The sequence below is a fragment of the Prionailurus viverrinus genome, chromosome B2 (assembly GCF_022837055.1).
Source record: "Prionailurus viverrinus isolate Anna chromosome B2, UM_Priviv_1.0, whole genome shotgun sequence".
In the NCBI taxonomy this organism is placed as follows: domain Eukaryota; kingdom Metazoa; phylum Chordata; class Mammalia; order Carnivora; family Felidae; genus Prionailurus; species Prionailurus viverrinus.
The window spans coordinates 85,038,952-85,058,054 of record NC_062565.1 but is presented as its reverse complement, the minus strand read 5'-3'; positions in this window follow the sequence as shown (position 1 = coordinate 85,058,054).

Sequence of the window (19,103 nt, the reverse complement as noted above, 5' to 3'; positions counted from 1 at the left end):
TATTTATTTATTTATTAACTTATTAATTTATTTGTTTTAATGTTTATTTTTGAGAGACAGAGACATGGCACGACTTGGGGAGGGGCAGAGAGAGGGGAAGACACAGAAGCTGAAGAGGCTCCAGGCTCTGAGCTGTAAGCAGAGAACCTGTCTCGGGGCTTGACCTCAAGAGCTGTGAGATCATGACCTGAGCCGAAGTCGGCCGCTCAGCCAACTGAGCCACCCAGGTGCCCCAGGATATGCTTTTAAAATCAGGTTTACATAGGGGCTCCTGGGTGGCTCAGTCCGTTGAGCATCTGACTTTGGCTCAGGTCATGATTCTCACAGTCTGTGGGTTCAAGCCCCATGTCGGGCTCTGTGCTGATAGCTCAGAGCCTAAAGCCTGCTTTGGATTCTGTGTCTCCCTTTCTCTCTGCCCCTCCCCTGCTCATGCTCTGTCTCTCTGTCTCAAAAATAAATTAAAACATTTAAAAAAATAAAAAATAAATAAAATCAGGTTTACATAAGTCATACGCTATATTGAAATGTGTCTTGCTATTGCTAATATCAACAAGCAGTTTTCCAACAAGGGAGCATTCTCTTGTAAGAGTCTCAGAAGTCAATTTCTGAGAATTGGGGGCTTTAAAAATATTAAGGGTTTGGATGAGTTATGGTATGATGGGGAAAGATGGGATTCAGTAGGCACAAAGTGAGAGGCTAAAGCTTGAAGGTCCCTGGGTGGAGGAAAACACATTTTAAAACATTTCTTCTGGGAACATCTGACCTTGAGCACACTCCCTCAGGAATAAAATTCCACTTAAGAATGTAACAGACACCACCTACTCCCTCAGGTTTCCCCTAGGAATTTGACAAACAAAAGACAGACTGAAAATAAGTAGACCATAAAACACATGACCCGCAAGGAACAGTGACCATTCACAGACCACCCCTCATACAATGGAAATGAGCCAACCAAAATGGAATGACTAAGCATTTAGAGTTACCTAGACAAGGGTAGAACCTGAGAAGGAACAAGGGCCCCTGATCAAAACCCTACAAAACACAGTCCCTTGCCTGTAGTCACAGGTATTCATTTTTGAATGTCCCCTCTTTGTAAAGAGAGCTTTCATACTATTCTTATTCTCTAATCTTCTACTCTAATAAACTTCTGCCTGCTGCTCATTTTTAATCTGTGTCCATTCTTCAGAGTGGTGAGACAACACATTCTGGGTATTGAGGTAAAAACTCCTGCAACAATAGGCAGCATAAAAGATGTTATCTATGAGATATTATGTGAGCAGCAGAGTTTCGAAAAAGGAGTGGGATTAGAAGTTGTAAAAATATACATAATGCTGTCTTCCCCACTCTCCTATAAAAAGACATTATTGACAAATGTGATGTGATTCATGATAGAAAAAGGTTGTTAGTTAAAAGACATCTAAAGTCATAAAGGACATTTTAAATCCTGAAAAATGATAGATAGGGAAAACAGTTGACATTTTGGAAGGTTTGAACAACACAACTTATGAACTGTTCTAATACATATATAAGTAACACTGCTCAACAAGTTGAGTATACACATTTGTTTGCCTTCTTAAAATGTTTAAACACCATATATATATATATATATATATATATATGCATTTAAGGTGTACAGCATGGTGTTTTGAGATACACACACATAATGAAATGATTACTACAGTCAAGCTAATTAACCATCTCCCCACACAGTTATATTTTCCTCCCCAGGAGACTAGGGTGTGCCAAGTCCTTTCAGTTCCCTGAGACAGGCAAGATGGATGCCAGCCTCTCCAGAAGCAGCTGGAAAAGTTGAGGTGCTAGATATGTGGTCCAGTTGCTTCTCTCCTCATGGAGAACCTGGGAGCTGGAGTTTATCTTACACTCACTTTGCACTGAGCTGGGGAAAGGAGCTATGGCAGATGCCTGCACTCTTTTTCAGACCACATGCAACTCACTCAGGGAAAGATCAGATAAGATAGGCAGAGAGGGAAATGATAGGACCTGAGGTCCCTGGGTGGGGAAAAACACAAAATTTGGAACAATGCTGAGTGTCTGACTACAGCAAATTCCCTCTGGCACAAGGTTTCTCTTGAGAATGTAACAGACACCACCCACTCCCCCTGAGGTTCCCCTCAGGAAATTGACAAAGGCCCTAATTAAATATAAGTAGGAGACCTTACAAGGAATGATAAGACCATACGCAACCCTTCACACAATGGAATCTAGCCACTTAGGAATGGACCATCCAGCACCTAGGGCTATCAAGCCAATAATGGTGGGGGGGGGGGGGGGGCGGTGACCGGAACCTTATAAAAACAAGGACCCTTGCCTATAGTCTAGGATATTCACCTTATAATGTCCGCCCTCTGAAGAGAGCTTTCATACTATTCTTCCTAATATTATACTCTAAACGTTTGTCTGCTGTTCATTTTGTGTCCACTTTATTCTTCAAAGCCAGTTGACAAGGAACCCGGGTTTTGAAGTAAAGGATCCTTCAACACCACTTCGCACCGCTGTTGTGCTCTCCTGTCACTCCCGGGGGACAAGTGAATGGCAGGCCCCAGGAGCGCTCAGAGACAGGTGCCTTAACGGAAGGCTTGGTTCCATCTCTGGAGTAAGGGGGCAGGAGGGGTGCTGCAGGAAGTGCTCACCCACCATTTCCAGTTCCCTGGAGACCAGTGATTACCTGCCAAGAGACAAGCCAGGTGGGAGCCAGACCTCCGGGGGAGGCAGCTGGAAAAGGTGGGGTACTGGATATGCAGTCTAACTCCTTGTAGGGAGAGGCCAGGAGATGGGTGTTATTGCAGGGGCGTGATAGGACCGGAGTCACAGTAGGCCTCCAGAGGCATTTAAAAGCGCGCTTCGTTTACCGGAGACCAGAGGGACTAGCACAGGCCTGGACGCAGGACTTCCTAGACATAGGGAGAAGCCCAGCCTTTCGGATAGCTGCGGAAAAGTGAGGGCACTGGAAGCGTAGTCCAATTCCTTCCAGGGTAGAAGCTAAAGGGTTTGTTTGTTATCCCTGGAAGAACCGGTGGAGGACTGAGGTGGGAGTCACCGGAAGTGCCCTCATGCCCCACCTACCTCGCGTGTCCGCGACTCCCACCACTCACCACAGAAAATGAGCTGTGGATGGCGAGGTCATGGAGTCTCACCAGCCAGTCACTGGCCAAGCTTCCAGAGGACACTGTGTGCCGCCAAAGGTAGGAGAGTTGGAAACCACACCCTCCGGCAGCAGTCGGAGGAGTCGGGACTTGAGACGTGCAGTCTAGCCCCTTCCAGGGGGAAGCTGGGAGCTGGGCTTTACGGCAGGCTCGCTCGCTGTGCGCAGAGCCCTGCGGACTAGCTGCCCTACGTGCTCTTGCAAGGGTTTAAAGGGGTAGCTATGCTGTCTGTGGTCCCAGGGGTCTAGTGAATGTCAGCTCCCAGAAATACGAGTTAGGGGTCCGTTCCTCAGGTGGCAACAGTAACGGTTGGTGCATTGGACGCGTGGTGTCAACTTTTCACTGCTCAGGAAAAAGCTGGGAGTTGGGGACGCTTTCTAGATGGTATGGTGCTGTGCCAGGGATGGGGTTTAAGATGCCAGTGTGTCTCAGCTTTTCCTACCTGTTTCACTGTGGGTATTTTCTCAGTCACTGAGTGTGTAGGAGATTCTCAGCTATTTCTGGATTTTTTCATAGAGCGGTCCTACACATGTAGCCGTTTATTCCTTGCATCCGTACTTGGGAGGAGAGAGAGTCTGGAGCGTTCTATTTCACCATCTTATTAATGTTACTCCCCTCCCCCTCATTCCTTTCAAAGATACATACAATATTTACAAATATTTGTTTCCAGGTTGTAAAGAAAGTGTTATTAAATTATAAAATATCAACTCCGCATGGAGGAGCATTTGTGATTACAGCATAATGTTAGTAATTCGCTTCTAAACAGGTATTCTCATCTATAGATCTGGAATATAAAAATGGGTTTACGAAGAGTGAATGGATAAAATACTCTGTTAACTGCTACCAGCTGATCATGATTGAACAGCACCATGATGTGTGAAGTTTAATGAAGCTAAATAAGAACTTGGAGGGAACTTTTAAATTTGTTTTAGAAAATAGGAAATATTAAACATTAATAAGCATTTTCCTCAACATGCTGGAAACATACCAACCCAAAGGAAATATAGAAAAGAAAGTGGTAAAAGTTTTTAAAAATTTAAAAATTAAAAAGGGAAATCAGATTAATCAACTATGCATAGAGATGATCAATAAAACAAGACGCTGTTTTTGAACACTAATAAAGTATCTTAGTATAAGAAAATATAAATGATGGGCTCCTGGGTGGCTCAGTCCATTAAGCATCCAACTTCAGCTAGAGTCTTGAGCTCACAGTTCTTGAGTTCAAGATCCGCATTGGGCTCTCTGCTGTCAGTGCAGAGCCTGCTTCAGATCCTCTGTCTCCCTCCCTCTCTCTCAAAAATAAACATTAAAAAAAGAAAATATAAATGAGTTCTTATCTATTTATAATTAAATGTAAAAGCAATGTAGGAACAAAAAGCTACTTCATAAGCTTGAGTTATTTTAAAATTTGATATCTTAAAATTCAAAATATTAAAAGAAGTTTTATTTTTTTTATGTTTACTTATTTTGAGAAGGAAGGAGGGGCAGAGAGAGGAAGAGATTGGATCCCAAACAGGCTCCATGCTGTCCACGCAGTGCTAGACTTGGGGCTCTGTCTCACCAACTGTGAGATCATGACCTGAGCTGAAATCAAGAGTTGGACAGTTAACCGACTAAGCCACCCAGGTGCCCCTAAAAGAGAAGTTTTAAATACTGGTAGAAAAACATTGTATTGGGGCGCCTGGGTGGCTCATTCGGTTGGGCGTCCGACTTCGGCTCAGGTCATGATCTCGCGGTCCGTGAGTTCAAGCCCCACATCAGGCTCTGGGCTGACAGCTCAGAGCCTGGAACCTGTTTCGTATACTGTGTCTCCCTCTCTCTCTGACCCTCCCCTGCTCATGCTGTGTCTCTCTCTGTCTCAAAAATAAATTTAAAAAAATGTAAAAAAAAAAAAAAAGAAAAACATTGTATTTAGCATATATGAAACAGACAAAGATGATCCTTAGACAAAGATAATATAATCCTTAGAAAAATTAATTAAGGGCATAAACTGAATGTTCACAAAAAGGAAATAAAGTTAAAATGAAAAATAAACATAGAATCACCATATGATCCAACAATCTCACTTCTGGGTATCTATCTGAAGGAAATGAAATCTGTATCTCAAAGAGATATCTGCACTTCCATGTTCATTGCCAGCATTATTCACAATAGCCAACATATGGAAATGACATAACTGTCTATTGAGGAATGAATAGATGAAGAAAATGTGATATATAGATGTATATTTGTGATGATATGGCTGAACCTGGAGGGCATTATGCTAACTGAAATAAGCCAGTCAGAGAAAGATCATACTGTATGATCTCATTTATGTGTGGTATCTAAAAAAATTGAACTCCTAGAAACAGAATGGTGGGTGTCAGGGAGTGGGAGGTGGGGGAAATGGGGAGATGTTTGTTAAAAGGAAAAAAAAAACTTTTCAGTTATCATGAGTAAGTTTTGGGGATCTAATGTACAGAATAATACTTTATTGTATACTTATATTTGCTAAAAGTATAAATCTGAAGTGTTCTCATCACGCACATAACAACAATGGTAACTGTGATGTGATGATGTGGTAATTAACTTGATTGTAGTAATCATTCCACAGTGTACATGTATATCAAATCATAATATTATGTAACTTAAATCTATACAAGTTTGTCATTTATACTTCAATAAAGCTGGGGGAAAAAAAGCCCTTCAGGTGATTCTGATATACACACTCAAGTTTGAGAAGCACTGCCATGGAGATTTTAGTTGACATTTATTTAAAATTATACTTCTTGTACTTTGAAATTTTATTAACTACTTCATGATTTACAAATAAAAGTACTATTCAGAAGCTAAGAAATATTTGTTTAAATCAAAGAAAATAAATTCAATATATAAAATAATTTTTTTATTCACAACTAAGCAAAGTGTATATGATGATAGAAATAAATGGTGATGATGATGGTAACTGTACTTTGAGCATTCTTATATACTTGGGGCAGAAGTTTAAATTGAAACAAACATTATTAAAATCAACTTAGCAAAATATATCAAGGATTATAAAAACATTTAATAAAATTTGTACCAGTAATTCTCTTCCTTATAATCTATTTAAAAAAAACAACAATAAAACACACACACACACACACACACAGAGGCTTGTGACTTATCTACAACAGAGTTTAACAAGGCGTTGCTTATGATAATAACAAAATAGAAATAGTCTAGGTATCCCCAAGTGAGAACTAAAGAAATTATGGTACAGGGATATTATAGTGGACATTTGTGAGAGACTACCCATCATTCATTATTTCTTTATCCCTTTCTCAGAGGACTGGATTTTTCCCCATTTGATAACATCTATATGGTTTTTGTGGTGTGGGCCCTGATTGACTTCATTTAAAATATATATATATATATATATATATATATAAATGGGCAGAAATTAGTGAGGTGAGAGGCAGCAGATGGACGTAAGCCAGTCAGTTCCCATTATTCTTCCTGGATATAGTGATTGGTTCAAGGTAAATATGTCAGGTATTATGTTCAGCTGTATACAACTGAGAACCCAAATAATAGCAGTTAGCTAAATATCAGTTTATTTGTATCGTGCAACAAGCCCAGAGCCAGGCAAGCTGGGACAGGATCAGTGGCTGCATTATCCATTACAATAGTTTCTTCTTTCTCTTCTCAGACATCCTTACCAGACAGCCTGTTTCATACATGTCTCTTTGTAGCCCCAAAATGGCAGCTCCACAACCAGTACCATACCCACATTGCATTCAGAAAGAAGAGAAAAGGGCAAGGGCAAAATACTCTTTCCAGTGAGTGTTTCACACTTAAAGAACTTACTTTGGAACCATCCAACAACTACTATGTGCAACTCAGGTTATATGCTTAGGAAGTCTGGAGAATGTGTTTTTACTTATTTGGGGTACTGTTAGTAAACAAGAGAAGACTAGGTAAGGTAGGCAATTGGTGATTTCTGGACAAAGGTTGGTATACAAAATGAGTTGGTCCTGACAAAGAGATATCCTTGACTTTTTGCATGGTTTAAGGAGCAATGTTTGCATTTAAGACTTTAAATGTCTTTTTTGTATGAATCAAGCAATATTTGATTAGTATCTATCCTCAGTGCCCCATCATATTCTTAATTGTTTATACTGATAGATAACAAAATTGAATATTACAAAAATAATTTGCATTCTTAGAGAAATAAGCTTTATAAAATTGTCTCTTAAATGACAGCCAATTAAAATTACATTTCATTCCATAAAAAAATGTTTTCCTTCTATATATGAATACAGTTTATTTTAGGAAGTTAAATATGCCTGGAGTATATCTATCTTATCATTCTCTCTCTTAGGGTAATGCTTAGGGATGGAAAGGATAAGAAAGCTGTAACAGGAGATTTAATTTGAGCCCAGACCCCATGTTTGCTAATTAGGGGCTCCTAAGCAACTATCTGAAAATCAATTACTCCATCTGTAAAATGGAAGTAACTAGAGTATACTCAGAGGATCCTTATGGGGATTAAAGGAGAAAATATTCGAGAAGCATTTTAAAAACCATCCAGTTCTGCACACATGTTTTTAAACATTGCACTTTTATCCTTTTTTATTTTCTCTTTTATTCACTTATAAAGCACAATGTTGACTTACTCAGCTTAATTAATGTAATATCATATAACCTCAGTTTCATACAAAGCTCTACCATAATGAAATTTTATTTCACTTACACTTTAGAAACACTTTGGTGCCATTTCCTGGGCAGAAACAAGGGGGAAAGCTAGCCCTAGGCATGGGTCTAACAGGCTGGACTCTCACCAAGCATATGGGCAGGCAGTGCTTCAGTGGAGAGATCAAAGCACAGTGGATGGCCTTTCTCTGGATGACTTCCCCAGATGCTTAAGGTTCTTGAAACAGCTGTTTCAATCCAGGCACAGCAGGTCTCTCACTCTACCCTCTGCAAATTGTGGATTTTTTGCAATGTCCCCAATGGATTTTTTTTCCCTTACAAATTGGCCTATAGATTAGGCATGACAATTAGCACTAGTCTATAGACTTAGAAAAAGGAAGAAATTAGTCTGGAACTAAAAGAAAACATGTTGTGCACTAGTAAAACATATGATATAAATTAAGTCAGAAAATTATAAATGATGGAGCTAGAAGGGACCTTTGAGACTCCATAGCTCATTGTCCTCATTTTACAGATGAGGAATCTGATGGTATTGTATTTTGTTAGGCTGCTCATGGTCACCATCTCTAAAATCGTTAAATTTGTCAGTGGGAGGAGGGAAGCAAAGACAATTTTGCAGATTCATTTTGTATATGGTTATATTTTGAATCTAAGCATAAAACAGGCTTAAATATTTATTCAAAACACAGCGGTCATTTAAACCTTTATAAACTATAAGGATACTACCAAGTTTTAAAATATATATTTATTTTTTAAAAATTTTTAACTCAAACAGTTTTTTTTTTAATTTTTTTAAATGTTTATTTATTTTTGAGACAGAGACAGAGCATGAATGGGGTAGGGTCAGAGAGAGAGGGAGACACAGAATCTGAAGCAGGCTCCAGACTCCTAGCTGTCAGCACAGAGCCCGACGCGGGGCTCGAACCCACGGACCGTGAGATCATGACCTGAGCCGAAGTCGGACGCCTAACCGACTGAGCCACCCAGGCGCCCCAACTCAAACAGTTTTTTATTAGTATTTTAAGTGCAGACAGTTGCTTGCTCTCTGGCCAAATATTTTTAATGCAAATCTAGTATATCAAAGCAAAAAGCACTCTATTAAAATATTTATTTATTCATTCATTTGGCATTCATTCATTTATGTAATAATCATCCAGTGAATATTTACAAAATGTCAATTACTGTTTTAGTATTGTACTAGGCATTGGAGATACAGAAACAAAGAAGTGGCTCTTGATCTCTAAAGGAGAGAGTATAGTATAATTGTTAAGAGAAGCAGCTCTGATCTACCTTTTCTAACTTTGAATTTTTTCTTCTTTACCATCTAGCTAAGTGACATTCAGCAAGTTACTTAACCTCTGTGACTTCGTTTCCTCATCTGTAAATGTTCATAATAATACTACCTGCTTCACAGGGATTTATGAGGATTAAATGATGTGTTCATGCATAGTTTTAGCACACTCCCTGGCAATTACTAATCACTGCATAAATGTTCATTACACATGGCATTAGAAAACTCCTTATCTAGTGAGACATACAAAAAATTATACCACTACTCACAATATGATTAAATACAATCTGAGAAAGATAAGCATGTTCATTTGTCCCTGAAAAATATATCCCTGTTCCTGTCATACTAACAAGATGCAGCACCAAATCCATGGTTGGAGGATAAGGCCACTGTTTCCTGAGAAGTTAATCCTTGAGTTGCTTTTTACAGATTTGTTTTGTTTTCCTTTCGTTTTTGTTTTTCCATATACTTGATAGTGATTTAGGAGAAACATAATATGAGGAATGAATATTCCAGGTAGAGGAATGCATTTAGATTTTAGAATGATTGCTTTGGCAATGATATGGAAGGTGACTTGAACTTATCCTGAAGACAGGTGTTATGAAGATAGGTGATTGGTGTACTGCAGCTGAGAAATTATGTATGCAAGAGCAAAAGAGAGAAGACATATTTGAGAAACATCTGGAAGATGGAATTAGCAGGGCGCCTGAGTGGCTCAGTCGGTTAAGCATCCAACTTTGGCTCAGGTCATGATCTCACAGTTCATGAGTTCAAGCCCCGCATCAGGTCTGTGCTGACAGCTCAGAGCCTGGAGCCTGCTTCGGATTCTGTGTCTCCTCTCTCTTCCTCTCCCCTGCTCGCTCTCTCTCTCTCTCTCTCAAAAATAAACATTAATTAAAAAAATTTTTTTTAACGTTTATTTATTTTTGAGACAGAGAGAGACAGAGCATGAACGGGGGAGGGTCAGAGAGAGAGAGGGAGACACAGAATCTGAAACAGGCTCCAGGCTCTGAGCAGTCAGCACAGAGCCCGACTTGGGGCTCGAACTCACATACCGCGAGATCGTGACCTGAGCCGAAGTCGGACGCTTAACTGACTGAGCCACCCAGGTGCCCCAATTTTTTTTTAAATAAGAAAAAAAAAGAAGATGGAATTAGCAAGACTTGGTTGCTGATTCTATGTGGAAAGTGGGGGAGAGGAAGGAATTGTGTAAACCTTTTGCAGTTAGTTCTTTAAAAAAGAACTTTTTTAAAAAAAAGTGGCTATGGAGTGAAGTCATTTACTGCAATAAGGAAGATGAGTCTTGATGAAATGATGATGACATGGGTCTGCCTGTGTTATACATGAGCAAAACTTTCTAAATGACCTATAATTCACGAGGGAAAAAGATATCAAAGCTGGATACAAAGATAAAGATACCTTCACTATAAAGTGGCTAAAAGTCATGTGCATGGATAGCATTATTCATTTAGAAAAGAAAAGAATGCTTTGGTCAAGCCTAAGATTAAAAGCTTGGGCTGGGAGAAATCAGTAAAGCTGTCAAGTACTTTTGAAACGAGTTAAGGTAAAGGAAAGACGTACACTGAGGTACCTAACATTTAATAAACATACACTATAACGTGAACCATTTATGTGATAAAATATTTAATTCTCAAAAGAGCCTGTGAAACAGTCATCACTATTATAATAATGAGAAAGCTGAAACTCTGCTTACACAATATTTTCAAAACCCCACAGCTCAGGGGCACCTGGGTGGCTTAGTATATTGAGCGTCTACTCTTGATTTAATCTCAGGTCATGGTTTCACAGTTCATGAGATAGAGCCCCATGTCAGGCTCTCTCTTCCCCTCTCTCTGTCCTTCCCATGTTTGTGCTTATGCACACATGCTGTCTTTCTCCCAAAATGTATAAATAAACTTTAAAAAAATCACACATCTCCTATATGGCCTCTTTTATGAGGTAACACACAAGCCAAATTGACATAAAAGCTTTCATGTTTCAGTACTTCATTTCATGACCAAAAAAGCACGAAGAAACAAAATAAAACAAAGATCAGGCCAAAAAAGGAGAAAATTCCATGAACACAGATATAGAGAATCCCTAAATAGAATATTTTTGAAGAAGTTGCAAGTGAAAAAAGTAAGACTTTATTTAGGTTGGTATTATTGTTACCATTTTGAAGAAGAGAGAAATTTAAACACACACACAGATATAGCATCCATATTTTCTTAATGATGCAATTTTGGAATAACTTTACATTGACTGAATGATTGCGGTATAAATTTGTATGTGTGTTGTGAGTTGCAAAAATATAAAATAACCAGAATTTATTTCAGCAGCATTTCATTTCAGGAATATCCTCTATTTGATGGGAAGATGTTCTCTGATTATCCAGATTAGAGTGAAAGCTAGAACTTGGGAGTGGATGGGAGAGCTGACTCTAGCAGTGACTGTATTTCAAAGCCTAGAGGTTCTTGGTTTTGGGTAATACGAGAATGGGAAGAGGAAGAGGAAGAGAAGGAAAACCAGCAGAGAAAGTGGATGTTAAGAAGATTGTGTAGTACATTATATAAATCCTCCAAGGGAGCATCTCTGTATTCTGTGCAAGTCCATAGAGCACCAAATATCTTGACTTGAGTGGATTTCTTTTATTGATTGTTAAATGGACCAAATTAACCCTAGGAATTCAGATGTTAACTTACTGCATGTTCTTTGTGAGAAGTCTTTCTCTTTGCCATCTTTTTGGCTTATTTTAATTTTTCCCTTTGGTCTTTCAATAGTTTAAATATGTTGAACCTAGTTATAGATTGCAGTTTATTTAGCCTGCCAAGGATACTTTGGGATTTTTTTTTTTAATATGGGTATGATGTCTTTTGTTCATATTGGAAAATTCTCAGCCATTATCTCTTTTTTTTAATTAGTTAATTAATTTATTTATTTTTTAGTGTTTGTTTATTTTTGAGACAGAGAGAGACAGAGCATGCACAGGGAAGGGGCAGACACACACACACACACACACACACACACACACACACACAGAATCCAAAGCAGGCTCCAGGCTCTGAGCTGTCAGCACAGAGCCCGACTCGGGCCCTAAACTCATGAACCCATGAGGTCAAGACCTGAGCTGAAGTTGGACGCTTAACCACCCAGGCGCCCCTCAGCCATTATCTCTTAAATACTTTCTCTACCCAGTTTTCTCTTTCCTACTTCTATTAAATGTTTGATCTTTTGATTGTATTATTTTATCTTACCCTCTTTTTCAGAATTTATCTCTGTGCTTTTTTCTGAATAGATTCTTCTGATCTTCTAGTTTACTACTGCTCTATTCAGCTCTTCTGTTTAATGTATTCATTGAATTTATCTTAATGGTATTTTTCATTTCTGTGAGTTTTATTTTGTTAGTTTGTAAATCTATATCATTTTAAAAGGATTTTTTTTAATGTCAAACATATATAGTCTGTTGGAATGGTGATCTGCCATGGTCCCTTAAAATTATTGCTAGGTATTCCAAAAAACGAAATCTCTGGATGCTTTTTATTTGGGTCATTTCTTGGGGTTGTATTTGCAGTGAGGAGCCATGAGGGATGAGGGAACATCTTTCTCGGGACAAAAATCAGACATCCTTTGGTTTATCACAAAAGTGGTAAACCCAGTTAGCTCTCCATTAACAGAACCTACTCTGTGGGCAGGTATCCACCATCGGCACCGTGCCACCATCCTGGAACTTATAGGACGTGGGGAAGCAGTGTGAACATCAGGCTGACTTGCCCTAAATAATAAAATACTTTGCCTCCGACCGAATAATCTAGTGTCTTCTTCCACTATCTACAGTATGGTAAATAGGCTAGCTTTTTATGTTGTATATGTATGTCCATTATCCACTGAAACAAACAATACATAATACACACCTGACTAATCATGAAACAAAGTGTGTGCTACCTATGTATTTTATATTCCGCTTAAAAGTGTTTGAGGGAAATACTGTCTTGGACAAATAAATAACAAAGTTATGTAATTAAATATAATTTAATTATTTTATTTAAAACCATTCTGTCTCTATATCAGTTATTTCCCAGAACTGTGGAACTGTTCTGCAAAGTTCAAATATTTTGCAGTGAATTTTTTTTCTACTTTTGTCTGAAAATTTAGTTCGTCTTAAAGCTTGTGTAAGATAGAGTTAACTGCAATGAAATGATTATAAGTACTTTAGGTAGACAGGTTAGATTAAAATATTTTACTGTCTCATAGAAAAGATTAGTAAATGAAAGCTGTACTTACATGTGCAAACTTTCTAGAGAACGTGGTTTATTTGGGGGTAAAGTAAGTTGAATCAGATTACCTATCAGATACAGCCATTTTTAAGGAGCCCAATGAAGAGTATTTTAATACAAATTTATTAAAAATACACATTTCTATAATGTATGGGCCCTGCTAATGAGTAAATTGGGTGAAATGAAAAAACCTAAAGAAAGCCCTAGTTGTAATTTTTTACAATTTTAAAATATGATTTTAATATCAATTTTATAATTAACTCTAAGAAAAAATTCATCAGATGCATAGAATTTGGAAGACAATTGTTTTTAGTCAGTTATGCTCACTTTGTTTTTTATAGGAGCTTGTCAACTTCAATTTTCTCATTGTAAATTCCTTTGTATTAAGTGTAGGTCTTAGCAGACAAATATTAAATGATATTTCTGAAAGAAAATAGTTCTGTTTTCATGGGTAGTCAGGAATAAGCAGCTTCACATTACAACCTGACGTAGGTGTATGTGCCTTTAAAATGAATGTACCAAAGTGGTTTGCACTGAATTTTTTTTATCCTTTGATACTTTACCTGATGCTTTACAAGGTGTAAAAGCCTCAAAGCTTTGGTTTGAATGGTGCCAAACATAAAGTAGAAAGCACTAAGTTTGATCTGAAACCCACAAAATCAAAAGTTTGCCTAGCCAAAAATCCAACATATTACTGTCTGCGGATTGCAATGGGAGCTAAAGTATTGCTTTTATTCCTTTCATCCAACATTCTGAAGGACATTTGAGGACTTGATTTATGGCTTTGAGGAAGTGAGTCCGGCTGTTAACAAGCAAAGAATTTAAACGTCCAGTTGCCTATATTCCTTCAAAGGCATACCATTGATACCTCATGTACTTTCATTAAGTGGTATGTCTAGATTATATGACCAAAGGAGGAGAATTCTTCCAATCTAGGTTTTTATTGATGTGAATTTAGCAGAATTTCTTTATGATGTATCATTCATGTATCCCATAAGCTTTGTTATCTAAAGTGTGAGTTGAAGTTATAATTCATATAACTCCAAAATTGTGATCAAGCATTTAAAATGCCATACTTGAGGGGTGCCTGGGTGGCTCAGTCAGTTGAGTGTCCGACTTTGGCTCAGGTCATGATCTTACAGGTCATGAGTTCGAGCCCCGCATTGGGCTCTGTGCTGTCAGCTCAGAGCCTGGAGCCTGCTCTGAATTCTGTGTCTCCTTCTCTCTCTGCCCCTCTCCCACTCATGCTCTGTCTCTCTCTGTCTCTCAAAAATGAATAAACATTAAAAAAAAAAGAATAAAGTGCCATACTTGAGATGGAGATAATGTATAAATAGATATGTGAAGTCTTTCTTATAAGAGACCAAATTATTTTGAAAATGTGGGATGGAAGATAGGATTTATTGTATAAGCCAGGTAGCTCAGAAATAATTTCACAGCTGAGTCTGTGACAGTGAGCCTATATTTTGACTTACTAAACTCACATGCCAACAACATATGTTAATTGTTGAAAAACAGTTTTGTAAATATCTCTTGGAAATATCTCTAGTAATGCCTTGCCAGTCTGACTAAGATATTAAAAACATTCTCTAATACCCATTGACACTTCTTTTCTATTTCCTTCATCCTTTTTTTTTTCCTACCTTCAAACAGTTTAGATTGATTTCTTCTCTCCCAAAGTTAAAAAAAAAAAAAAAAGAAAACGGAATAGAGCTGGCAAAAAGCAAAGACTGTCCTGGGGGAAGAAGGATACAAGATAGAGTTGGAACTAAGGAGCCAGACTGTAGCTTTATAAGATTCCATCAGAAATCAGTCTGAATCACATAGGTGCATCCATGTGGTACCAGATATGCCAGTGCCCTAAGTTAATAGTGTGAGTATAATTGGGTGAGGGATATATATTCAAATTGCCAGAAGTTGAATCTCAGTACATAGCTAAGCGCCTGTGTCTGATACTTTGAATAGCAATTTTTCAAACTTCCCCCACAACTGCAGTGAATATAAGGAAGTCTTTTACTTTTCTCTATTTTGCAACAAAATATTTGCATCAAATTGCTTGCAATGTGAATTAATGCTAAGTATTCAATATGAAAAGCAGTGTGACATTCATTTTTAAATTTCATGCTTCGTGTCACTTCACCTCTCTCCTTACTAAATTACATTCGGTCACACTTTAACCACACAGGATGATTCAGCAGTGTTGTATGTGGAAGAGGGGCAGGTAGGTGGAAAGGTGCAGAAGTGTAGTGCAAAAAAAAATTAAAATTTTGTTTACAACTATCCAGGAAAAAAAACATATATTGCTATGGTCCACAGGCCAAAATATTTTGAAAGATAATGAGATTGAGTTTTGCAGTCCTGTATATATTTATATTTACACTGAAAGTTAATTCATTCATTTTAACTCATTCACAAGTAGTCATTATATATTACTTTTATTGTAATCATTTGAGATTTATATATTAAAAGTTTAGAATTTTTTACATTATCATTACTTTGTACAATGCAAAAAATGCATAATGTTATAATCTGAAAGATCCTAAGGAGATAAGGGAGATAGATCTGGAAGATCTTAAAGAAGAAAGTGGAAGTTAAGTGGATTAGTAGCTTATATTGAAGCCTTAAAAAACATTGATTCAATAAGTAATTACTCAGTACCTGCTATGAATAAGACACTCCTTAACACCCTGAAATGTGAATATTGTGATCTTCCTTTTACAAATAAGAAAATTGAGGCTTAGAGAGAAGCCTTTGTTTTAAGGCTACACTAGTAGTAAGTTAAAATCTGGGATTTTTGTCCTGACATACCTGTCTTGGGGGCTCATGCTTTTTCCTATATATCCCATACTTTTCCTGCTATAACTGTTGCTCTAATTTAAGAAGCTTAAAGCTTAATATAAAAGGCAGAAATATAAAGATCTAAGTATAATAAAATTCAGATGAAATAAAAACTAAAAAAGATGATACACTTGCTGACTAGCGAAAATGATTAAAAATATTAATGAGGTCAGATAAGATTTGCTGGAGGAATAAAATTCTTATTAACCAAAGTTCTTTAACAAAAACCAGTAGATACACAATTACATATAGTATACACACAATTATGTTTTAAGTATAGACACATAAATAACCATTGACTACATAGAAAGTCTGTTTACGGTAGTTATTAGGAGCACAATCCTTAGGCTACCTCTGCTTTGACTCAAAATCCAACTTTTGCTACTTCCCTACTGCATGGTATTACAAAGCCTGTTCCCTCATCTGTAACATAGTCTTTATAGTACCTACTTTATTGTGTTTTAATGAGACTTAAATGTGATAATCCATGTAAAGCTAGCACAGTGCCTTGAAAATAAAGAATCCCATAAAAGTTACACACTGACCACTTGTGATAGGCACATGGTATGGAGTTTACAAACAGAGATTGGGAGAAGAAATGAAAAAATATATTCTGGCTGAGGGAATACTGTTGTAAGTGCAAGGAGTTCTGAATGAAGCAGTCTGCTTGGAGATAATGGTTGGTATGGCCTAAATGCTAAATGCAAGGTCATGGGATGAAGCAGAAGATGATACTAACATTCAGATAAGCTTTTTTTTTGGAGGATGCATATCTTTCTTTTGTGAATAGCTTTATTATTTTTCTTATAAAATTTTAGTATACACTTAATACCAATCTCCAATAAGACACTAATCAGAGCACAGGCTAGGTATTTTATACCAGGAGTTATGGAGCTGACCAAGAAGGAGCTCTGGGCTAGAGAATCAGAAGGAGGCAAGTTAAATCTCTTTGGAATAGCAGTGATGGTTTCCTTGGAAGATATCAAGAAAAAAAAACTCTCAAGAATGAACAAAAGGGCAGAGTGGACACTAAATCTGGACATGTTGATTAAAATTACTTCTTTATAAGTGATAGAAATCCACTCTAAGTAATTCAAGCCAGAAGGGAATCAATGGAAAGCATTTAGCAGGTCTCACAAAAATAATACAGTCTAGAAAACCCAGCTGAGTAAAGATCAATAGTCATGGACACCCAAGATCTGGGTTAAAAAACACAGGAACAACTAATTTCCAGTTTTATCCCAGCACAATGCTGACTTAGCTTTCTATGTTTAAGGATGGATTCCAGGGAAAAAGAACAATTGATCTGTGTAGACTGGGTCATTTTCAACACCACAAAGAAGCGTAGCACCTAGGTTAATATTTCAGCCTTCAACCTGATTGTGGTCAAAGAACGTCTTGTAGTTCCCCCAAAGGAAATTGGCCTTTATTGCCAAAAGAAAAGAAAACAGATGTTAGGCAGCCCTTCCTCCCACTCCCAACACACACACACACACACACACACACACACACACACACACACTAACTGCCTTTTGATACACAGACTCAAGAGTTTGAAATCAAGTACGTAAGGAACCAGAGTGAAGAGTATGGAAATGTGAGGGAGAGTTCTAAAGACTGAAGTGAGGCATTGTAGGCAGCTCAATTTTGTGAAGGGTTATTGTTTTTCCTTAAAGGAATAGTGGAGTGGAAAGCCATGTTCCTGACTTGGTGAGTTCATGATCAATAGAGGTTTCACTTCAGTTATTTTTGTATCTGAGAACTTAGACCTGTATGTATGTTGTAGCACTTAAAACTTACAAGGGTAAAAGGGTGAATTAGCAAAATGATAGCTCTTTTATGTTTTCTTTTTCCTTCATTTTATATCAAGTCCCTAAGGTAGATTCCTTGAAATGAAAATTTATAAACATTTAAGAACTCTGGAGAAGATCAGTAACTATTCCAGAATAAAATTTTATAAAGGGCTGACTTCTGATTTCTGATTCCTTACTTGGAAGTCACCACTCTACTCCAACAAGTAAGAAACTGAACACATAAAGCAACAAATTATAGATTCATAAGAGAAGGGAGGACACAGGGCACACCAATGTCCCCAGTAGTGGAGAGTCACAGAAAAGAATACACAGTGAGAGCACAGCAAAAAAGACTTGTGAGTAGAAATAGCTGATAATTAGTACAGGAAGAGAGAAACCTGAACTGTGACTGATGAATTACAGGAGGCTCAGTGTGGACAATTCTGAGAGTTAAAAACTCTACAGGGACCCACTCACTCACTCTACCCCCACAACCGTGTGTGTTTTACCTCCAGAGACTCAACTGGTTTCCCACAATACGTGTTGGAGGAAAATCTCCTTCAGCTTCTGGCAGGGGGAGGGGAAAAGTAACTATGTTGATACATATATCTGAATGCTTTGTTTTTCTTAACAAGGCCTGCCCTCAAGGGAAACTAGTTAATCAAAACCTAACCTGCTGGGGAATTATCAGTCTAACTGAATAAGAGGAAAGAAAAATGCCAACTTCAGCCTACTCTAGCCATCCTATCTAGCCTAAGGGGAGGAAGAACAAAAACAAACAAACAAACAAAAAAAGGTTAAGGTGAAGAAAGACTTGAGTTCACAGTCCAGAGGCACAGTCCTCATTAAAAGACTGGAGACCATATGTTTTCACTCTTATGTGGATCCTGAGAAAGTTAACAGAAGACCATGGGGGAGGGGAAGGAAAAAAAAGAAAAAAAGAAAAAAGTTATAAAGGGATGGAGCCAAACCATAAGAGACTCTTAAAAACTGAGAATAAGCTGAGGGTTGATGGGGGGGTGGGAGGGAGGGGAAAGTGGGTGATGGGCATTGAGGAGGGCACCTGTTG